Raw genomic sequence first — 23,285 nt, 5'->3', positions numbered from 1 at the left:
CGGTATATACTCCCAGTGTACGGAGGCCGTTACCTTTGTATTACTATAGATTTGATATACATTATAGACGTATTATATACGGTATATACTCCCAGGGTTCGGAGGCCGTTACCTTTGTACTACTATAGATTTTATATACATTATAGACGTATTATATACGGTATATACTCCCAGGGTTCGGAGGCCGTTACCTTTGTATTACTATAGATATTATATACATTATAGATGTATTATATACGGTATATACTCCCAGGGTACGGAGGCCGTTACCTTTGTATTACTAAAGATTTGATATACATTATAGACGTATTATATACGGTATATACTCCCAGGGTACGGAGGCCGTTTCCTTTGTATTACTATAGATATATACATTATAGACGTATTATATACGGTATATACTCCCAGGGTACGGAGGCCGTTTCCTTTGTATTACTATAGATATTATATACATTATAGATGTATTATATACGGTATATACTCTCAGGGTACGGAGGCCGTTTCCTTTGTACTACTATAGATTTTATATACATTATAGACATATTATATACGGTATATACTCCCAGGGTACGGAGGCCGTTTCCTTTGTATTACTATAGATATTATATACATTATAGACGTATTATATACGGTATATACTCCCAGGGTACGGAGGCCGTTTCCTTTGTATTACTATAGATTTTATATACATTATAGACGTATTATATACGGTATATACTCCCAGTGTACGGCGGCAGTTTCCTTTGTATTACTATAGATATTATATACATTATAGACGTATTATATACGGTATATACTCCCAGGGTACGGAGGCCATTACCTTTGTATTACTATAGATTTGATATACATTATAGACGTATTATATACGGTATATACTCCCAGGGTACGGAGGCCGTTTCCTTTGTATTACTATAGATTTGATATACATTATAGACGTATTATATACGGTATATACTCCCAGGGTACGGAGGCCGTTTCCTTTGTATTACTATAGATTTTATATACATTATAGACGTATTATATACGGTATATACTCCCAGGGTACGGAGGCCGTTACCTTTGTATTACTATAGATATTATATACATTATAGACGTATTATATACGGTATATACTCCCAGTGTACGGAGGCCGTTTCCTTTGTATTACTATAGATTTTATATACATTATAGACATATTATATACGGTATATACTCCCAGGGTACGGAGGCCGTTTCCTTTGTATTACTATAGATTTGATATACATTATAGACGTATTATATACGGTATATACTCGCAGGGTACGGAGGCCGTTACCTTTGTATTACTATAGATTTTATATACACTATAGACGTATTATATACGGTATATACTCGCAGGGTACGGAGGCCGTTACCTTTGTATTACTATAGATATTATATACATTATAGACGTATTATATACGGTATATACTCCCAGGGTACGGAGGCCGTTTCCTTTGTATTACTATAGATTTTATATACACTATAGACGTATTATATACGGTATATAGTCCCAGGGTACGGAGGCCGTTTCCTTTGTATTACTATAGATATTATATACATTATAGACGTATTATATACGGTATATACTCTAAGGGTACGGAGGCCGTTTCCTTTGTATTACTATAGATATTATATACATTATAGACGTATTATATACGGTATATACTCCCAGGGTACGGAGGCCGTTTCCTTTGTATTACTATAGATTTGATATACATTATAGACGTATTATATACGGTATATACTCCCAGGGTACGGAGGTCGTTTCCTTTGTATTACTATAGATATTATATACATTATAGACGTATTATATACGGTATATACTCCCAGGGTACGGAGGCCGTTTCCTTTGTATTACTATAGATATTATATACATTATAGACGTATTATATACGGTATATACTCCCAGGGTACGGAGGCCGTTTCCTTTGTACTACTATAGATTTTATATACACTATAGACGTATTATATACGGTATATACTCCCAGGGTACGGAGGCCGTTACCTTTGTATTACTATAGATATTATATACATTATAGACGTATTATGTACGGTATATACTCCCAGGGTACGGAGGCCGTTTCCTTTGTATTACTATAGATATTATATACATTATAGATGTATTATATACGGTATATACTCTCAGGGTACGGAGGCCGTTTCCTTTGTACTACTATAGATTTTATATACATTATAGACATATTATATACAGTATATACTCCCAGGGTACGGAGGCCGTTTCCTTTGTATTACTATAGATATTATATACATTATAGACGTATTATATACGGTATATACTCCCAGGGTACGGAGGCCGTTACCTTTGTATTACTATAGATTTTATATACATTATAGACGTATTATATACGGTATATACTCCCAGTGTATGGAGGCCATTACCTTTGTATTACTATAGATTTTATATAGACGTATTATATACGGTATATACTCCCAGGGTACGGAGGCCGTTTCCTTTGTATTACTATAGATTTGATATACATTATAGATGTATTATATACGGTATATACTCTCAGGGTACGGAGGCCGTTTCCTTTGTACTACTATAGATTTTATATAGACGTATTATATACGGTATATACTCCCAGGGTACGGAGGCCGTTTCCTTTGTATTACTATAGATTTTATATACATTATAGACGTATTATATACGGTATATACTCCCAGGGTACGGAGGCCGTTTCCTTTGTACTACTATAGATTTTATATACACTATAGACGTATTATATACGGTATATACTCCCAGGGTACGGAGGCCGTTACCTTTGTATTACTATAGATATTATATACATTATAGACGTATTATGTACGGTATATACTCCCAGGGTACGGAGGCCGTTTCCTTTGTATTACTATAGATATTATATACATTATAGACGTATTATATACGGTATATACTCCCAGGGTACGGAGGCCGTTACCTTTGTATTACTAAAGATTTGATATACATTATAGACGTATTATATACGGTATATACTCCCAGGGTACGGAGGCCGTTTCCTTTGTATTACTATAGATATATACATTATAGACGTATTATATACGGTATATACTCCCAGGGTACGGAGGCCGTTTCCTTTGTATTACTATAGATATTATATACATTATAGATGTATTATATACGGAATATACTCTCAGGGTACGGAGGCCGTTTCCTTTGTACTACTATAGATTTTATATACATTATAGACATATTATATACGGTATATACTCCCAGGGTACGGAGGCCGTTTCCTTTGTATTACTATAGATATTATATACATTATAGACGTATTATATACGGTATATACTCCCAGGGTACGGAGGCCGTTTCCTTTGTATTACTATAGATTTGATATACATTATAGATGTATTATATACGGTATATACTCTCAGGTTACGGAGGCCGTTTCCTTTGTACTACTATAGATTTTATATAGACGTATTATATACGGTAAATACTCCCAGGGTACGGAGGCCGTTTCCTTTGTATTACTATAGATTTTATATACATTATAGACGTATTATATACGGTATATACTCCCAGGGTACGGAGGCCGTTTCCTTTGTACTACTATAGATATTATATACATTATAGACGTATTATATACGGTATATACTCCCAGGGTACGGAGGCCGTTACCTTTGTATTACTATAGATTTTATATACATTATAGACGTATTATATACGGTATATACTCCCAGGGTACGGAGGCCGTTACCTTTGTACTACTATAGATTTTATATACATTATAGACGTATTATATACGGTATATACTCTAAGGGTACGGAGGCCGTTACCTTTGTATTACTATAGATTTTATATACATTATAGACGTATTATATACGGTATATACTCCCAGGGTACGGAGGCCGTTTCCTTTGTATTACTATAGATTTTATATACATTATAGACGTATTATATACGGTATATACTCCCAGTGTACGGCGGCAGTTTCCTTTGTATTACTATAGATATTATATACATTATAGACGTATTATATACGGTATATACTCCCAGGGTACGGAGGCCATTACCTTTGTATTACTATAGATTTGATATACATTATAGACGTATTATATACGGTATATACTCCCAGGGTACGGAGGCCGTTTCCTTTGTATTACTATAGATTTGATATACATTATAGACGTATTATATACGGTATATACTCCCAGGGTACGGAGGCCGTTTCCTTTGTATTACTATAGATTTTATATACATTATAGACGTATTATATACGGTATATACTCCCAGGGTACGGAGGCCGTTACCTTTGTATTACTATAGATATTATATACATTATAGACGTATTATATACGGTATATACTCCCAGTGTACGGAGGCCGTTTCCTTTGTATTACTATAGATTTGATATACATTATAGACGTATTATATACGGTATATACTCCCAGGGTACGGAGGCCGTTTCCTTTGTATTACTATAGATTTTATATACACTATAGACGTATTATATACGGTATATAGTCCCAGGGTACGGAGGCCGTTTCCTTTGTATTACTATAGATATTATATACATTATAGACGTATTATATACGGTATATACTCCCAGGGTTCGGAGGCCGTTACCTTTGTACTACTATAGATTTTATATACATTATAGACGTATTATATACGGTATATACTCCCAGGGTACGGAGGCCGTTACCTTTGTACTACTATTGACTTTATATACATTATAGACGTATTATATACGGTATATACTCTCAGGGTACGGAGGCCGTTACCTTTGTATTACTATAGATATTATATACATTATAGACGTATTATATACGGTATATACTCCCAGGGTACGGAGGCCGTTACCTTTGTATTACTATAGATATTATATACATTATAGACGTATTATATACGGTATATACTCTCAGGGTACGGAGGCCGTTACCTTTGTATTACTATAGATATTATATACATTATAGACGTATTATATACGGTATATACTCTAAGGGTACGGAGGCCGTTACCTTTGTATTACTATAGATTTTATATACATTATAGACGTATTATATACGGTATATACTCCCAGGGTACGGAGGCCGTTTCCTTTGTATTACTATAGATTTGATATACATTATAGACGTATTATATACGGTATATACTCCCAGGGTACGGAGGCCGTTACCTTTGTATTACTATAGATTTTATATACATTATAGACGTATTATATACGGTATATACTCCCAGTGTACGGAGGCCGTTACCTTTGTATTACTATAGATTTGATATACATTATAGACGTATTATATACGGTATATACTCCCAGGGTTCGGAGGCCGTTACCTTTGTACTACTATAGATTTTATATACATTATAGACGTATTATATACGGTATATACTCCCAGGGTTCGGAGGCCGTTACCTTTGTATTACTATAGATATTATATACATTATAGATGTATTATATACGGTATATACTCCCAGGGTACGGAGGCCGTTACCTTTGTATTACTAAAGATTTGATATACATTATAGACGTATTATATACGGTATATACTCCCAGGGTACGGAGGCCGTTTCCTTTGTATTACTATAGATATATACATTATAGACGTATTATATACGGTATATACTCCCAGGGTACGGAGGCCGTTTCCTTTGTATTACTATAGATATTATATACATTATAGATGTATTATATACGGTATATACTCTCAGGGTACGGAGGCCGTTTCCTTTGTACTACTATAGATTTTATATACATTATAGACATATTATATACGGTATATACTCCCAGGGTACGGAGGCCGTTTCCTTTGTATTACTATAGATATTATATACATTATAGACGTATTATATACGGTATATACTCCCAGGGTACGGAGGCCGTTTCCTTTGTATTACTATAGATTTTATATACATTATAGACGTATTATATACGGTATATACTCCCAGTGTACGGCGGCAGTTTCCTTTGTATTACTATAGATATTATATACATTATAGACGTATTATATACGGTATATACTCCCAGGGTACGGAGGCCATTACCTTTGTATTACTATAGATTTGATATACATTATAGACGTATTATATACGGTATATACTCCCAGGGTACGGAGGCCGTTTCCTTTGTATTACTATAGATTTGATATACATTATAGACGTATTATATACGGTATATACTCCCAGGGTACGGAGGCCGTTTCCTTTGTATTACTATAGATTTTATATACATTATAGACGTATTATATACGGTATATACTCCCAGGGTACGGAGGCCGTTACCTTTGTATTACTATAGATATTATATACATTATAGACGTATTATATACGGTATATACTCCCAGTGTACGGAGGCCGTTTCCTTTGTATTACTATAGATTTTATATACATTATAGACATATTATATACGGTATATACTCCCAGGGTACGGAGGCCGTTTCCTTTGTATTACTATAGATTTGATATACATTATAGACGTATTATATACGGTATATACTCGCAGGGTACGGAGGCCGTTACCTTTGTATTACTATAGATTTTATATACACTATAGACGTATTATATACGGTATATACTCGCAGGGTACGGAGGCCGTTACCTTTGTATTACTATAGATATTATATACATTATAGACGTATTATATACGGTATATACTCCCAGGGTACGGAGGCCGTTTCCTTTGTATTACTATAGATTTTATATACACTATAGACGTATTATATACGGTATATAGTCCCAGGGTACGGAGGCCGTTTCCTTTGTATTACTATAGATATTATATACATTATAGACGTATTATATACGGTATATACTCTAAGGGTACGGAGGCCGTTTCCTTTGTATTACTATAGATATTATATACATTATAGACGTATTATATACGGTATATACTCCCAGGGTACGGAGGCCGTTTCCTTTGTATTACTATAGATTTGATATACATTATAGACGTATTATATACGGTATATACTCCCAGGGTACGGAGGTCGTTTCCTTTGTATTACTATAGATATTATATACATTATAGACGTATTATATACGGTATATACTCCCAGGGTACGGAGGCCGTTTCCTTTGTATTACTATAGATATTATATACATTATAGACGTATTATATACGGTATATACTCCCAGGGTACGGAGGCCGTTTCCTTTGTACTACTATAGATTTTATATACACTATAGACGTATTATATACGGTATATACTCCCAGGGTACGGAGGCCGTTACCTTTGTATTACTATAGATATTATATACATTATAGACGTATTATGTACGGTATATACTCCCAGGGTACGGAGGCCGTTTCCTTTGTATTACTATAGATATTATATACATTATAGATGTATTATATACGGTATATACTCTCAGGGTACGGAGGCCGTTTCCTTTGTACTACTATAGATTTTATATACATTATAGACATATTATATACAGTATATACTCCCAGGGTACGGAGGCCGTTTCCTTTGTATTACTATAGATATTATATACATTATAGACGTATTATATACGGTATATACTCCCAGGGTACGGAGGCCGTTACCTTTGTATTACTATAGATTTTATATACATTATAGACGTATTATATACGGTATATACTCCCAGTGTATGGAGGCCATTACCTTTGTATTACTATAGATTTTATATAGACGTATTATATACGGTATATACTCCCAGGGTACGGAGGCCGTTTCCTTTGTATTACTATAGATTTGATATACATTATAGATGTATTATATACGGTATATACTCTCAGGGTACGGAGGCCGTTTCCTTTGTACTACTATAGATTTTATATAGACGTATTATATACGGTATATACTCCCAGGGTACGGAGGCCGTTTCCTTTGTATTACTATAGATTTTATATACATTATAGACGTATTATATACGGTATATACTCCCAGGGTACGGAGGCCGTTTCCTTTGTACTACTATAGATTTTATATACACTATAGACGTATTATATACGGTATATACTCCCAGGGTACGGAGGCCGTTACCTTTGTATTACTATAGATATTATATACATTATAGACGTATTATGTACGGTATATACTCCCAGGGTACGGAGGCCGTTTCCTTTGTATTACTATAGATATTATATACATTATAGACGTATTATATACGGTATATACTCCCAGGGTACGGAGGCCGTTACCTTTGTATTACTAAAGATTTGATATACATTATAGACGTATTATATACGGTATATACTCCCAGGGTACGGAGGCCGTTTCCTTTGTATTACTATAGATATATACATTATAGACGTATTATATACGGTATATACTCCCAGGGTACGGAGGCCGTTTCCTTTGTATTACTATAGATATTATATACATTATAGATGTATTATATACGGAATATACTCTCAGGGTACGGAGGCCGTTTCCTTTGTACTACTATAGATTTTATATACATTATAGACATATTATATACGGTATATACTCCCAGGGTACGGAGGCCGTTTCCTTTGTATTACTATAGATATTATATACATTATAGACGTATTATATACGGTATATACTCCCAGGGTACGGAGGCCGTTTCCTTTGTATTACTATAGATTTGATATACATTATAGATGTATTATATACGGTATATACTCTCAGGTTACGGAGGCCGTTTCCTTTGTACTACTATAGATTTTATATAGACGTATTATATACGGTAAATACTCCCAGGGTACGGAGGCCGTTTCCTTTGTATTACTATAGATTTTATATACATTATAGACGTATTATATACGGTATATACTCCCAGGGTACGGAGGCCGTTTCCTTTGTACTACTATAGATATTATATACATTATAGACGTATTATATACGGTATATACTCCCAGGGTACGGAGGCCGTTACCTTTGTATTACTATAGATTTTATATACATTATAGACGTATTATATACGGTATATACTCCCAGGGTACGGAGGCCGTTACCTTTGTACTACTATAGATTTTATATACATTATAGACGTATTATATACGGTATATACTCTAAGGGTACGGAGGCCGTTACCTTTGTATTACTATAGATTTTATATACATTATAGACGTATTATATACGGTATATACTCCCAGGGTACGGAGGCCGTTTCCTTTGTATTACTATAGATTTTATATACATTATAGACGTATTATATACGGTATATACTCCCAGTGTACGGCGGCAGTTTCCTTTGTATTACTATAGATATTATATACATTATAGACGTATTATATACGGTATATACTCCCAGGGTACGGAGGCCATTACCTTTGTATTACTATAGATTTGATATACATTATAGACGTATTATATACGGTATATACTCCCAGGGTACGGAGGCCGTTTCCTTTGTATTACTATAGATTTTATATACATTATAGACGTATTATATACGGTATATACTCCCAGTGTACGGAGGCCGTTTCCTTTGTATTACTATAGATTTTATATACATTATAGACATATTATATACGGTATATACTCCCAGGGTACGGAGGCCGTTTCCTTTGTATTACTATAGATTTGATATACATTATAGACGTATTATATACGGTATATACTCGCAGGGTACGGAGACCGTTACCTTTGTATTACTATAGATTTTATATACACTATAGACGTATTATATACGGTATATACTCCCAGGGTACGGAGGCCGTTTCCTTTGTATTACTATAGATATTATATACATTATAGACGTATTATATACGGTATATTCTCCCAGGGTACGGAGGCCGTTTCCTTTGTATTACTATAGATATTATATACATTATAGACATATTATATACTGTATATTCTCCCAGGGTACGGAGGCCGTTTCCTTTGTATTACTATAGATATTATATACATTATAGACGTATTATATACGGTATATACTCCCAGGGTACGGAGGCCGATTCCTTTGTATTACTATAGATATTATATACATTATAGACGTATTATATACGGTATATTCTCCCAGGGTACGGAGGCCGTTTCCTTTGTATTACTATAGATATTATATACATTATAGACGTATTATATACGGTATATACTCCCAGGGTACGGAGGCCATTACCTTTGTATTACTATAGATTTGATATACATTATAGACGTATTATATACGGTATATACTCCCAGGGTACGGAGGCCGTTTCCTTTGTATTACTATAGATTTTATATACACTATAGACGTATTATATACGGTATATACTCCCAGGGTACGGAGGCCGTTTCCTTTGTATTACTATAGATTTGATATACATTATAGACGTATTATATACGGTATATACTCCCAGGGTACGGAGGCCGTTACCTTTGTATTACTATAGACTTTATATACATTATAGACGTATTATATACGGTATATACTCCCAGGGTACGGAGGCCGTTTCCTTTGAATTACTATAGATTTGATATACATTATAGACGTATTATATACGGTATATACTCCCAGGGTACGGAGGCCGTTTCCTTTGTATTACTATAGATTTTATATACACTATAGACGTATTATATACGGTATATACTCCCAGGGTACGGAGGCCGTTTCCTTTGTATTACTATAGATATTATATACATTATAGACGTATTATATACGGTATATACTCCCAGGGTTCGGAGGCCGTTACCTTTGTACTACTATAGATTTTATATACATTATAGACGTATTATATACGGTATATACTCCCAGGGTACGGAGGCCGTTACCTTTGTACTACTATAGACTTTATATACATTATAGACGTATTATATACGGTATATACTCTCAGGGTACGGAGGCCGTTACCTTTGTATTACTATAGATATTATATACATTATAGACGTATTATGTACGGTATATACTCCCAGGGTACGGAGGCCGTTTCCTTTGTATTACTAAAGATTTTATATACATTATAGACGTATTATATACGGTATATACTCCCAGGGTACGGAGGCCGTTTCCTTTGTATTACTATAGATTTTATATACATTATAGACGTATTATATACGGTATATACTCCCAGCTTACGGAGGCCGTTTCGTTTGTATTACTATAGATTTGATATACATTATAGACGTATTATATACGGTATATACTCTCAGGGTACGGAGACCGTTACCTTTGTATTACTATAGATATTATATACATTATAGACGTATTATATACGGTATATACTCCCAGGGTACGAAGGCCTTTACCTTTGTATTACTATAGATTTTATATACATTATAGACGTATTATATACGGTATATACTCTCAGGGTACGGAGACCGTTACCTTTGTATTACTATAGATATTATATACATTATAGATGTATTATATACGGTATATACTCCCAGGGTACGGAGGCCGTTTCCTTTGTATTACTATAGATTTGATATACATTATAGATGTATTATATACGGTATATACTCCCAGGGTACGGAGGCCGTTACCTTTGTATTACTATAGATTTTATATACATTATAGATGTATTATATACGGTATATACTCCCAGGGTACGGAGGCCTTTACCTTTGTATTACTATAGATTTTATATACATTATAGACGTATTATATACGGTATATACTCTCAGGGTACGGAGACCGTTACCTTTGTATTACTATAGATATTATATACATTATAGATGTATTATATACGGTATATACTCCCAGGGTACGGAGGCCTTTACCTTTGTATTACTATAGATTTTATATACATTATAGACGTATTATATACGGTATATACTCTCAGGGTACGGAGGCCGTTACCTTTGTATTACTATAGATTTTATATACATTATAGACGTATTATATACGGTATATACTCCCAGGGTACGGAGGCCTTTACCTTTGTATTACTATAGATTTTATATACATTATAGACGTATTATATACGGTATATACTCTCAGGGTACGGAGACCGTTACCTTTGTATTACTATAGATATTATATACATTATAGATGTATTATATACGGTATATACTCCCAGGGTACGGAGGCCGTTACCTTTGTATTACTATAGATATTATATACATTATAGACGTATTATATACGGTATATACTCTCAGGGTACGGAGACCGTTACCTTTGTATTACTATAGATATTATATACATTATAGATGTATTATATACGGTATATACTCTCAGGGTACGGAGGCCGTTTCCTTTGTATTACTATAGATATTATATACATTATAGACGTATTATATACGGTATATACTCTCAGGGTACGGAGACCGTTACCTTTGTATTACTATAGATATTATATACATTATAGATGTATTATATACGGTATATACTCTCAGGGTACGGAGGCCGTTACCTTTGTATTACTATAGATTTGATATACATTATAGACGTATTATATACGGTATATACTCCCAGGGTACGGAGGCCGTTTCCTTTGTACTACTATAGATTTTATATACATTATAGACGTATTATATACGGTATATACTCCCAGGGTACGGAGGCCGTTTCCTTTGTATTACTATAGATTTTATATACATTATAGACGTATTATATACGGTATATACTCCCAGGGTACGGAGGCCGTTACCTTTGTATCACTATAGATTTTATATACATTATAGACGTATTATATACGGTATATACTCCCAGGGTACGGAGGCCGTTACCTTTGTACTACTATAGATTTTATATACACTATAGACGTATTATATACGGTATATACTCCCAGGGTACGGAGGCCATTTCCTTTGTATTACTATAGACTTTATATACATTATAGACGTATTATATACGGTATATACTCCCAGGGTACGGAGGCCCTTTCCTTTGTACTACTATAGACTTTATATACATTATAGACGTATTATATACGGTATATACTCCCAGGGTTCGGAGGCCGTTACCTTTGTACTACTATAGATTTGATATACATTATAGACGTATTATATACGGTATATACTCCCAGGGTTCGGAGGCCGTTACCTTTGTATTACTATAGATATTATATACATTATAGATGTATTATATACGGTATATACTCCCAGGGTACGGAGGCCGTTACCTTTGTATTACTAAAGATTTGATATACATTATAGACGTATTATATACGGTATATACTCCCAGGGTACGGAGGCCGTTTCCTTTGTATTACTATAGATATATACATTATAGACGTATTATATACGGTATATACTCCCAGGGTACGGAGGCCGTTTCCTTTGTATTACTATAGATATTATATACATTATAGATGTATTATATACGGTATATACTCTCAGGGTACGGAGGCCGTTTCCTTTGTACTACTATAGATTTTATATACATTATAGACATATTATATACGGTATATACTCCCAGGGTACGGAGGCCGTTTCCTTTGTATTACTATAGATATTATATACATTATAGACGTATTATATACGGTATATACTCCCAGGGTACGGAGGCCGTTTCCTTTGTATTACTATAGATTTTATATACATTATAGACGTATTATATACGGTATATACTCCCAGTGTACGGCGGCAGTTTCCTTTGTATTACTATAGATATTATATACATTATAGACGTATTATATACGGTATATACTCCCAGGGTACGGAGGCCATTACCTTTGTATTACTATAGATTTGATATACATTATAGACGTATTATATACGGTATATACTCCCAGGGTACGGAGGCCGTTTCCTTTGTATTACTATAGATTTGATATACATTATAGACGTATTATATACGGTATATACTCCCAGGGTACGGAGGCCGTTTCCTTTGTATTACTATAGATTTTATATACATTATAGACGTATTATATACGGTATATACTCCCAGGGTACGGAGGCCGTTACCTTTGTATTACTATAGATATTATATACATTATAGACGTATTATATACGGTATATACTCCCAGTGTACGGAGGCCGTTTCCTTTGTATTACTATAGATTTTATATACATTATAGACATATTATATACGGTATATACTCCCAGGGTACGGAGGCCGTTTCCTTTGTATTACTATAGATTTGATATACATTATAGACGTATTATATACGGTATATACTCGCAGGGTACGGAGGCCGTTACCTTTGTATTACTATAGATTTTATATACACTATAGACGTATTATATACGGTATATACTCGCAGGGTACGGAGGCCGTTACCTTTGTATTACTATAGATATTATATACATTATAGACGTATTATATACGGTATATACTCCCAGGGTACGGAGGCCATTACCTTTGTATTACTATAGATTTGATATACATTATAGACGTATTATATACGGTATATACTCCCAGGGTACGGAGGCCGTTTCCTTTGTATTACTATAGATTTTATATACACTATAGACGTATTATATACGGTATATAGTCCCAGGGTACGGAGGCCGTTTCCTTTGTATTACTATAGATATTATATACATTATAGACGTATTATATACGGTATATACTCTAAGGGTACGGAGGCCGTTTCCTTTGTATTACTATAGATATTATATACATTATAGACGTATTATATACGGTATATACTCCCAGGGTACGGAGGCCGTTTCCTTTGTATTACTATAGATTTGATATACATTATAGACGTATTATATACGGTATATACTCCCAGGGTACGGAGGTCGTTTCCTTTGTATTACTATAGATATTATATACATTATAGACGTATTATATACGGTATATACTCCCAGGGTACGGAGGCCGTTTCCTTTGTATTACTATAGATATTATATACATTATAGACGTATTATATACGGTATATACTCCCAGGGTACGGAGGCCGTTTCCTTTGTACTACTATAGATTTTATATACACTATAGACGTATTATATACGGTATATACTCCCAGGGTACGGAGGCCGTTACCTTTGTATTACTATAGATATTATATACATTATAGACGTATTATGTACGGTATATACTCCCAGGGTACGGAGGCCGTTTCCTTTGTATTACTATAGATATTATATACATTATAGATGTATTATATACGGTATATACTCTCAGGGTACGGAGGCCGTTTCCTTTGTACTACTATAGATTTTATATACATTATAGAAATATTATATACAGTATATACTCCCAGGGTACGGAGGCCGTTTCCTTTGTATTACTATAGATATTATATACATTATAGACGTATTATATACGGTATATACTCCCAGGGTACGGAGGCCGTTACCTTTGTATTACTATAGATTTTATATACATTATAGACGTATTATATACGGTATATACTCCCAGTGTATGGAGGCCATTACCTTTGTATTACTATAGATTTTATATAGACGTATTATATACGGTATATACTCCCAGGGTACGGAGGCCGTTTCCTTTGTATTACTATAGATTTGATATACATTATAGATGTATTATATACGGTATATACTCTCAGGGTACGGAGGCCGTTTCCTTTGTACTACTATAGATTTTATATAGACGTATTATATACGGTATATACTCCCAGGGTACGGAGGCCGTTTCCTTTGTATTACTATAGATTTTATATACATTATAGACGTATTATATACGGTATATACTCCCAGGGTACGGAGGCCGTTTCCTTTGTACTACTATAGATTTTATATACACTATAGACGTATTATATACGGTATATACTCCCAGGGTACGGAGGCCGTTACCTTTGTATTACTATAGATATTATATACATTATAGACGTATTATGTACGGTATATACTCCCAGGGTACGGAGGCCGTTTCCTTTGTATTACTATAGATATTATATACATTATAGACGTATTATATACGGTATATACTCCCAGGGTACGGAGGCCGTTACCTTTGTATTACTAAAGATTTGATATACATTATAGACGTATTATATACGGTATATACTCCCAGGGTACGGAGGCCGTTTCCTTTGTATTACTATAGATATATACATTATAGACGTATTATATACGGTATATACTCCCAGGGTACGGAGGCCGTTTCCTTTGTATTACTATAGATATTATATACATTATAGATGTATTATATACGGAATATACTCTCAGGGTACGGAGGCCGTTTCCTTTGTACTACTATAGATTTTATATACATTATAGACATATTATATACGGTATATACTCCCAGGGTACAGAGGCCGTTTCCTTTGTATTACTATAGATATTATATACATTATAGACGTATTATATACGGTATATACTCCCAGGGTACGGAGGCCGTTTCCTTTGTATTACTATAGATTTGATATACATTATAGATGTATTATATACGGTATATACTCTCAGGTTACGGAGGCCGTTTCCTTTGTACTACTATAGATTTTATATAGACGTATTATATACGGTAAATACTCCCAGGGTACGGAGGCCGTTTCCTTTGTATTACTATAGATTTTATATACATTATAGACGTATTATATACGGTATATACTCCCAGGGTACGGAGGCCGTTTCCTTTGTACTACTATAGATATTATATACATTATAGACGTATTATATACGGTATATACTCCCAGGGTACGGAGGCCGTTACCTTTGTATTACTATAGATTTTATATACATTATAGACGTATTATATACGGTATATACTCCCAGGGTACGGAGGCCGTTACCTTTGTACTACTATAGATTTTATATACATTATAGACGTATTATATACGGTATATACTCTAAGGGTACGGAGGCCGTTACCTTTGTATTACTATAGATTTTATATACATTATAGACGTATTATATACGGTATATACTCCCAGGGTACGGAGGCCGTTTCCTTTGTATTACTATAGATTTTATATACATTATAGACGTATTATATACGGTATATACTCCCAGTGTACGGCGGCAGTTTCCTTTGTATTACTATAGATATTATATACATTATAGACGTATTATATACGGTATATACTCCCAGGGTACGGAGGCCATTACCTTTGTATTACTATAGATTTGATATACATTATAGACGTATTATATACGGTATATACTCCCAGGGTACGGAGGCCGTTTCCTTTGTATTACTATAGATTTTATATACATTATAGACGTATTATATACGGTATATACTCCCAGTGTACGGAGGCCGTTTCCTTTGTATTACTATAGATTTTATATACATTATAGACATATTATATACGGTATATACTCCCAGGGTACGGAGGCCGTTTCCTTTGTATTACTATAGATTTGATATACATTATAGACGTATTATATACGGTATATACTCGCAGGGTACGGAGACCGTTACCTTTGTATTACTATAGATTTTATATACACTATAGACGTATTATATACGGTATATACTCCCAGGGTACGGAGGCCGTTTCCTTTGTATTACTATAGATATTATATACATTATAGACGTATTATATACGGTATATTCTCCCAGGGTACGGAGGCCGTTTCCTTTGTATTACTATAGATATTATATACATTATAGACATATTATATACTGTATATTCTCCCAGGGTACGGAGGCCGTTTCCTTTGTATTACTATAGATATTATATACATTATAGACGTATTATATACGGTATATACTCCCAGGGTACGGAGGCCGATTCCTTTGTATTACTATAGATATTATATACATTATAGACGTATTATATACGGTATATTCTCCCAGGGTACGGATGCCGTTTCCTTTGTATTACTATAGATATTATATACATTATAGACGTATTATATACGGTATATACTCCCAGGGTACGGAGGCCATTACCTTTGTATTACTATAGATTTGATATACATTATAGACGTATTATATACGGTATATACTCCCAGGGTACGGAGGCCGTTTCCTTTGTATTACTATAGATTTTATATACACTATAGACGTATTATATACGGTATATACTCCCAGGGTACGGAGGCCGTTTCCTTTGTATTACTATAGATTTGATATACATTATAGACGTATTATATACGGTATATACTCCCAGGGTACGGAGGCCGTTACCTTTGTATTACTATAGACTTTATATACATTATAGACGTATTATATACGGTATATACTCCCAGGGTACGGAGGCCGTTTCCTTTGTATTACTATAGATTTGATATACATTATAGACGTATTATATACGGTATATACTCCCAGGGTACGGAGGCCGTTACCTTTGTATTACTATAGACTTTATATACATTATAGACGTATTATATACGGTATATACTCCCAGGGTACGGAGGCCGTTTCCTTTGTATTACTATAGATTTTATATACACTATAGACGTATTATATACGGTATATACTCCCAGGGTACGGAGGCCGTTTCCTTTGTATTACTATAGATATTATATACATTATAGACGTATTATATACGGTATATACTCCCAGGGTTCGGAGGCCGTTACCTTTGTACTACTATAGATTTTATATACATTATAGACGTATTATATACGGTATATACTCCCAGGGTACGGAGGCCGTTACCTTTGTACTACTATAGACTTTATATACATTATAGACGTATTATATACGGTATATACTCTCAGGGTACGGAGGCCGTTACCTTTGTATTACTATAGATATTATATACATTATAGACGTATTATGTACGGTATATACTCCCAGGGTACGGAGGCCGTTTCCTTTGTATTACTAAAGATTTTATATACATTATAGACGTATTATATACGGTATATACTCCCAGGGTACGGAGGCCGTTTCCTTTGTATTACTATAGATTTTATATACATTATAGACGTATTATATACGGTATATACTCCCAGCTTACGGAGGCCGTTTCGTTTGTATTACTATAGATTTGATATACATTATAGACGTATTATATACGGTATATACTCTCAGGGTACGGAGACCGTTACCTTTGTATTACTATAGATATTATATACATTATAGACGTATTATATACGGTATATACTCCCAGGGTACGAAGGCCTTTACCTTTGTATTACTATAGATTTTATATACATTATAGACGTATTATATACGGTATATACTCTCAGGGTACGGAGACCGTTACCTTTGTATTACTATAGATATTATATACATTATAGATGTATTATATACGGTATATACTCCCAGGGTACGGAGGCCGTTTCCTTTGTATTACTATAGATTTGATATACATTATAGATGTATTATATACGGTATATACTCCCAGGGTACGGAGGCCGTTACCTTTGTATTACTATAGATTTTATATACATTATAGATGTATTATATACGGTATATACTCCCAGGGTACGGAGGCCTTTACCTTTGTATTACTATAGATTTTATATACATTATAGACGTATTATATACGGTATATACTCTCAGGGTACGGAGACCGTTACCTTTGTATTACTATAGATATTATATACATTATAGATGTATTATATACGGTATATACTCCCAGGGTACGGAGGCCTTTACCTTTGTATTACTATAGATTTTATATACATTATAGACGTATTATATACGGTATATACTCTCAGGGTACGGAGGCCGTTACCTTTGTATTACTATAGATTTTATATACATTATAGACGTATTATATACGGTATATACTCCCAGGGTACGGAGGCCTTTACCTTTGTATTACTATAGATTTTATATACATTATAGACGTATTATATACGGTATATACTCTCAGGGTACGGAGACCGTTACCTTTGTATTACTATAGATATTATATACATTATAGATGTATTATATACGGTATATACTCCCAGGGTACGGAGGCCGTTACCTTTGTATTACTATAGATATTATATACATTATAGACGTATTATATACGGTATATACTCTCAGGGTACGGAGACCGTTACCTTTGTATTACTATAGATATTATATACATTATAGATGTATTATATACGGTATATACTCTCAGGGTACGGAGGCCGTTTCCTTTGTATTACTATAGATATTATATACATTATAGACGTATTATATACGGTATATACTCTCAGGGTACGGAGACCGTTACCTTTGTATTACTATAGATATTATATACATTATAGATGTATTATATACGGTATATACTCTCAGGGTACGGAGGCCGTTACCTTTGTATTACTATAGATTTGATATACATTATAGACGTATTATATACGGTATATACTCCCAGGGTACGGAGGCCGTTTCCTTTGTACTACTATAGATTTTATATACATTATAGACGTATTATATACGGTATATACTCCCAGGGTACGGAGGCCGTTTCCTTTGTATTACTATAGATTTTATATACATTATAGACGTATTATATACGGTATATACTCCCAGGGTACGGAGGCCGTTACCTTTGTATCACTATAGATTTTATATACATTATAGACGTATTATATACGGTATATACTCCCAGGGTACGGAGGCCGTTACCTTTGTACTACTATAGATTTTATATACACTATAGACGTATTATATACGGTATATACTCCCAGGGTACGGAGGCCATTTCCTTTGTATTACTATAGACTTTATATACATTATAGACGTATTATATACGGTATATACTCCCAGGGTACGGAGGCCCTTTCCTTTGTACTACTATAGACTTTATATACATTATAGACGTATTATATACGGTATATACTCCCAGGGTACGGAGGCTGTTTCCTTTGTATTACTATAGATTTTATATACATTATAGACGTAGTATATACGGTATATACTCCCAGGGTACGGAGGCCGTTACCTTTGTATTACTATAGATATTATATACATTATAGACGTATTATATACGGTATATACTCCCAGGGTACGGAGGCCGTTTCCTTTGTACTACTATAGATTTTATATACATTATAGACGTATTATATACGGTATATACTCCCAGGGTACGGAGGCCGTTTCCTTTGTATTACTATAGATATTATATACATTATAGACGTATTATATACGGTATATACTCCCAGGGTTCGGAGGCCGTTACCTTTGTACTACTATAGATTTTATATACATTATAGACGTATTATATACGGTATATACTCCCAGGGTTCAGAGGCCGTTACCTTTGTACTACTATAGATTTTATATACATTATAGACGTATTATATACGGTATATACTCTCAGGGTACGGAGGCCGTTACCTTTGTATTACTATAGATATTATATACATTATAGACGTATTATATACGGTATATACTCCCAGTGTACGGAGGCCGTTACCTTTGTATTGCTATAGATTTTATATACATTATAGACGTATTATATACGGTATATACTCCCAGGGTACGGAGGCCGTTACCTTTGTATTACTAAAGATTTGATATACATTATAGACGTATTATATACGGTATATACTCCCAGGGTACGGAGGCCGTTTCCTTTGTATTACTATAGATATATACATTATAGACGTATTATATACGGTATATACTCCCAGCTTACGGAGGCCGTTTCCTTTGTATTACTATAGATTTGATATACATTATAGACGTATTATATACGGTATATACTCTCAGGGTACGGAGACCGTTACCTTTGTATTACTATAGATATTATATACATTATAGACGTATTATATACGGTATATACTCCCAGGGTACGGAGGCCGTTTCCTTTGTATTACTATAGATATTATATACATTATAGATGTATTATATACGGTATATACTCCCAGGGTACGGAGACCGTTACCTTTGTATTACTATAGATTTTATATACATTATAGATGTATTATATACGGTATATACTCCCAGGGTACGGAGGCCGTTACCTTTGTATTACTATAGATTTGATATACATTATAGACGTATTATATACGGTATATACTCCCAGGGTACGGAGGCCGTTACCTTTGTATTACTATAGATTTGATATACATTATAGACGTATTATATACGGTATATACTCCCAGGGTACGGAGGCCGTTTCCTTTGTACTACTATAGATTTTATATACATTATAGACGTATTATATACGGTATATACTCCCAGGGTACGGAGGCCGTTTCCTTTGTATTACTATAGATTTGATATACATTATAGACGTATTATATACGGTATATACTCCCAGGTTACGGAGGCCGTTACCTTTGTATTACTATAGATTTGATATACATTATAGACGTATTATATACGGTATATACTCCCAGGGTACGGAGGCCGTTTCCTTTGTATCACTATAGATTTTATATACATTATAGACGTATTATATACGGTATATACTCCCAGGGTACGGAGGCCGTTACCTTTGTATCACTATAGATTTTATATACATTATAGACGTATTATATACGGTATATACTCCCAGGGTACGGAGGCCGTTACCTTTGTACTACTATAGATTTTATATACACTATAGACGTATTATATACGGTATATACTCCCAGGGTACGGAGGCCATTTCCTTTGTATTACTATAGATTTTATATACACTATAGACGTATTATATACGGTATATACTCCCAGGGTACGGAGGCCGTTTCCTTTGTATTACTATAGACTTTATATACATTATAGACGTATTATATACGGTATATACTCTCAGGGTACGGAGGCTGTTTCCTTTGTATTACTATAGATTTGATATACATTATAGACGTATTATATACGGTATATACTCCCAGGGTACGAAGGCCGTTACCTTTGTATTACTATAGATTTTATATACATTATAGACGTATTATATACGGCATATACTCCCAGGGTACGGAGGCCGTTTCCTTTGTATTACTATAGACTTTATATACATTATAGACGTATTATATACGGTATATACTCCCAGGGTACGGAGGCCGTTACCTTTGTATTACTATAGATATTATATACATTATAGACGTATTATATACGGTATATACTCCCAGGGTACGGAGGCCGTTACCTTTGTATTACTATAGATTTTATATACACTATAGACGTATTATATACGGTATATACTCCCAGGGTACGGAGGCCGTTTCCTTTGTATTACTATAGATTTTATATACACTATAGACGTATTATATACAGTATATACTCCCAGGGTACGGAGGCCGTTTCCTTTGTATTACTATAGATATTATATACATTATAGACGTATTATATACGGTATATACTCCCAGGGTACGGAGGCCGTTTCCTTTGTATTACTATAGATTTTATATACATTATAGACGTATTATATACGGTATATACTCCCAGTGTACGGAGGCCATTTCCTTTGTATTACTATAGATATTATATACATTATAGACGTATTATATACGGTATATACTCCCAGGGTACGGAGGCCGTTACCTTTGTATTACTATAGATTTTATATACACTATAGACGTATTATATACGGTATATACTCCCAGGGTACGGAGGCCGTTACCTTTGTATTACTATAGATATTATATACATTATAGATGTATTATATACGGTATATACTCCCAGGGTACGGAGGCCGTTTCCTTTGTACTGCAATAGACTTTATATACATTATAGACGTATTATATACGGTATATACTCCCAGGGTACGGAGGCCGTTTCCTTTGTATTACTATAGATTTTATATACATTA

Source organism: Leptodactylus fuscus, unplaced genomic scaffold (assembly GCF_031893055.1).
Source record: "Leptodactylus fuscus isolate aLepFus1 unplaced genomic scaffold, aLepFus1.hap2 HAP2_SCAFFOLD_149, whole genome shotgun sequence".
Classification (NCBI taxonomy): domain Eukaryota; kingdom Metazoa; phylum Chordata; class Amphibia; order Anura; family Leptodactylidae; genus Leptodactylus; species Leptodactylus fuscus.
Note: the sequence above shows the minus strand (reverse complement) of the source record.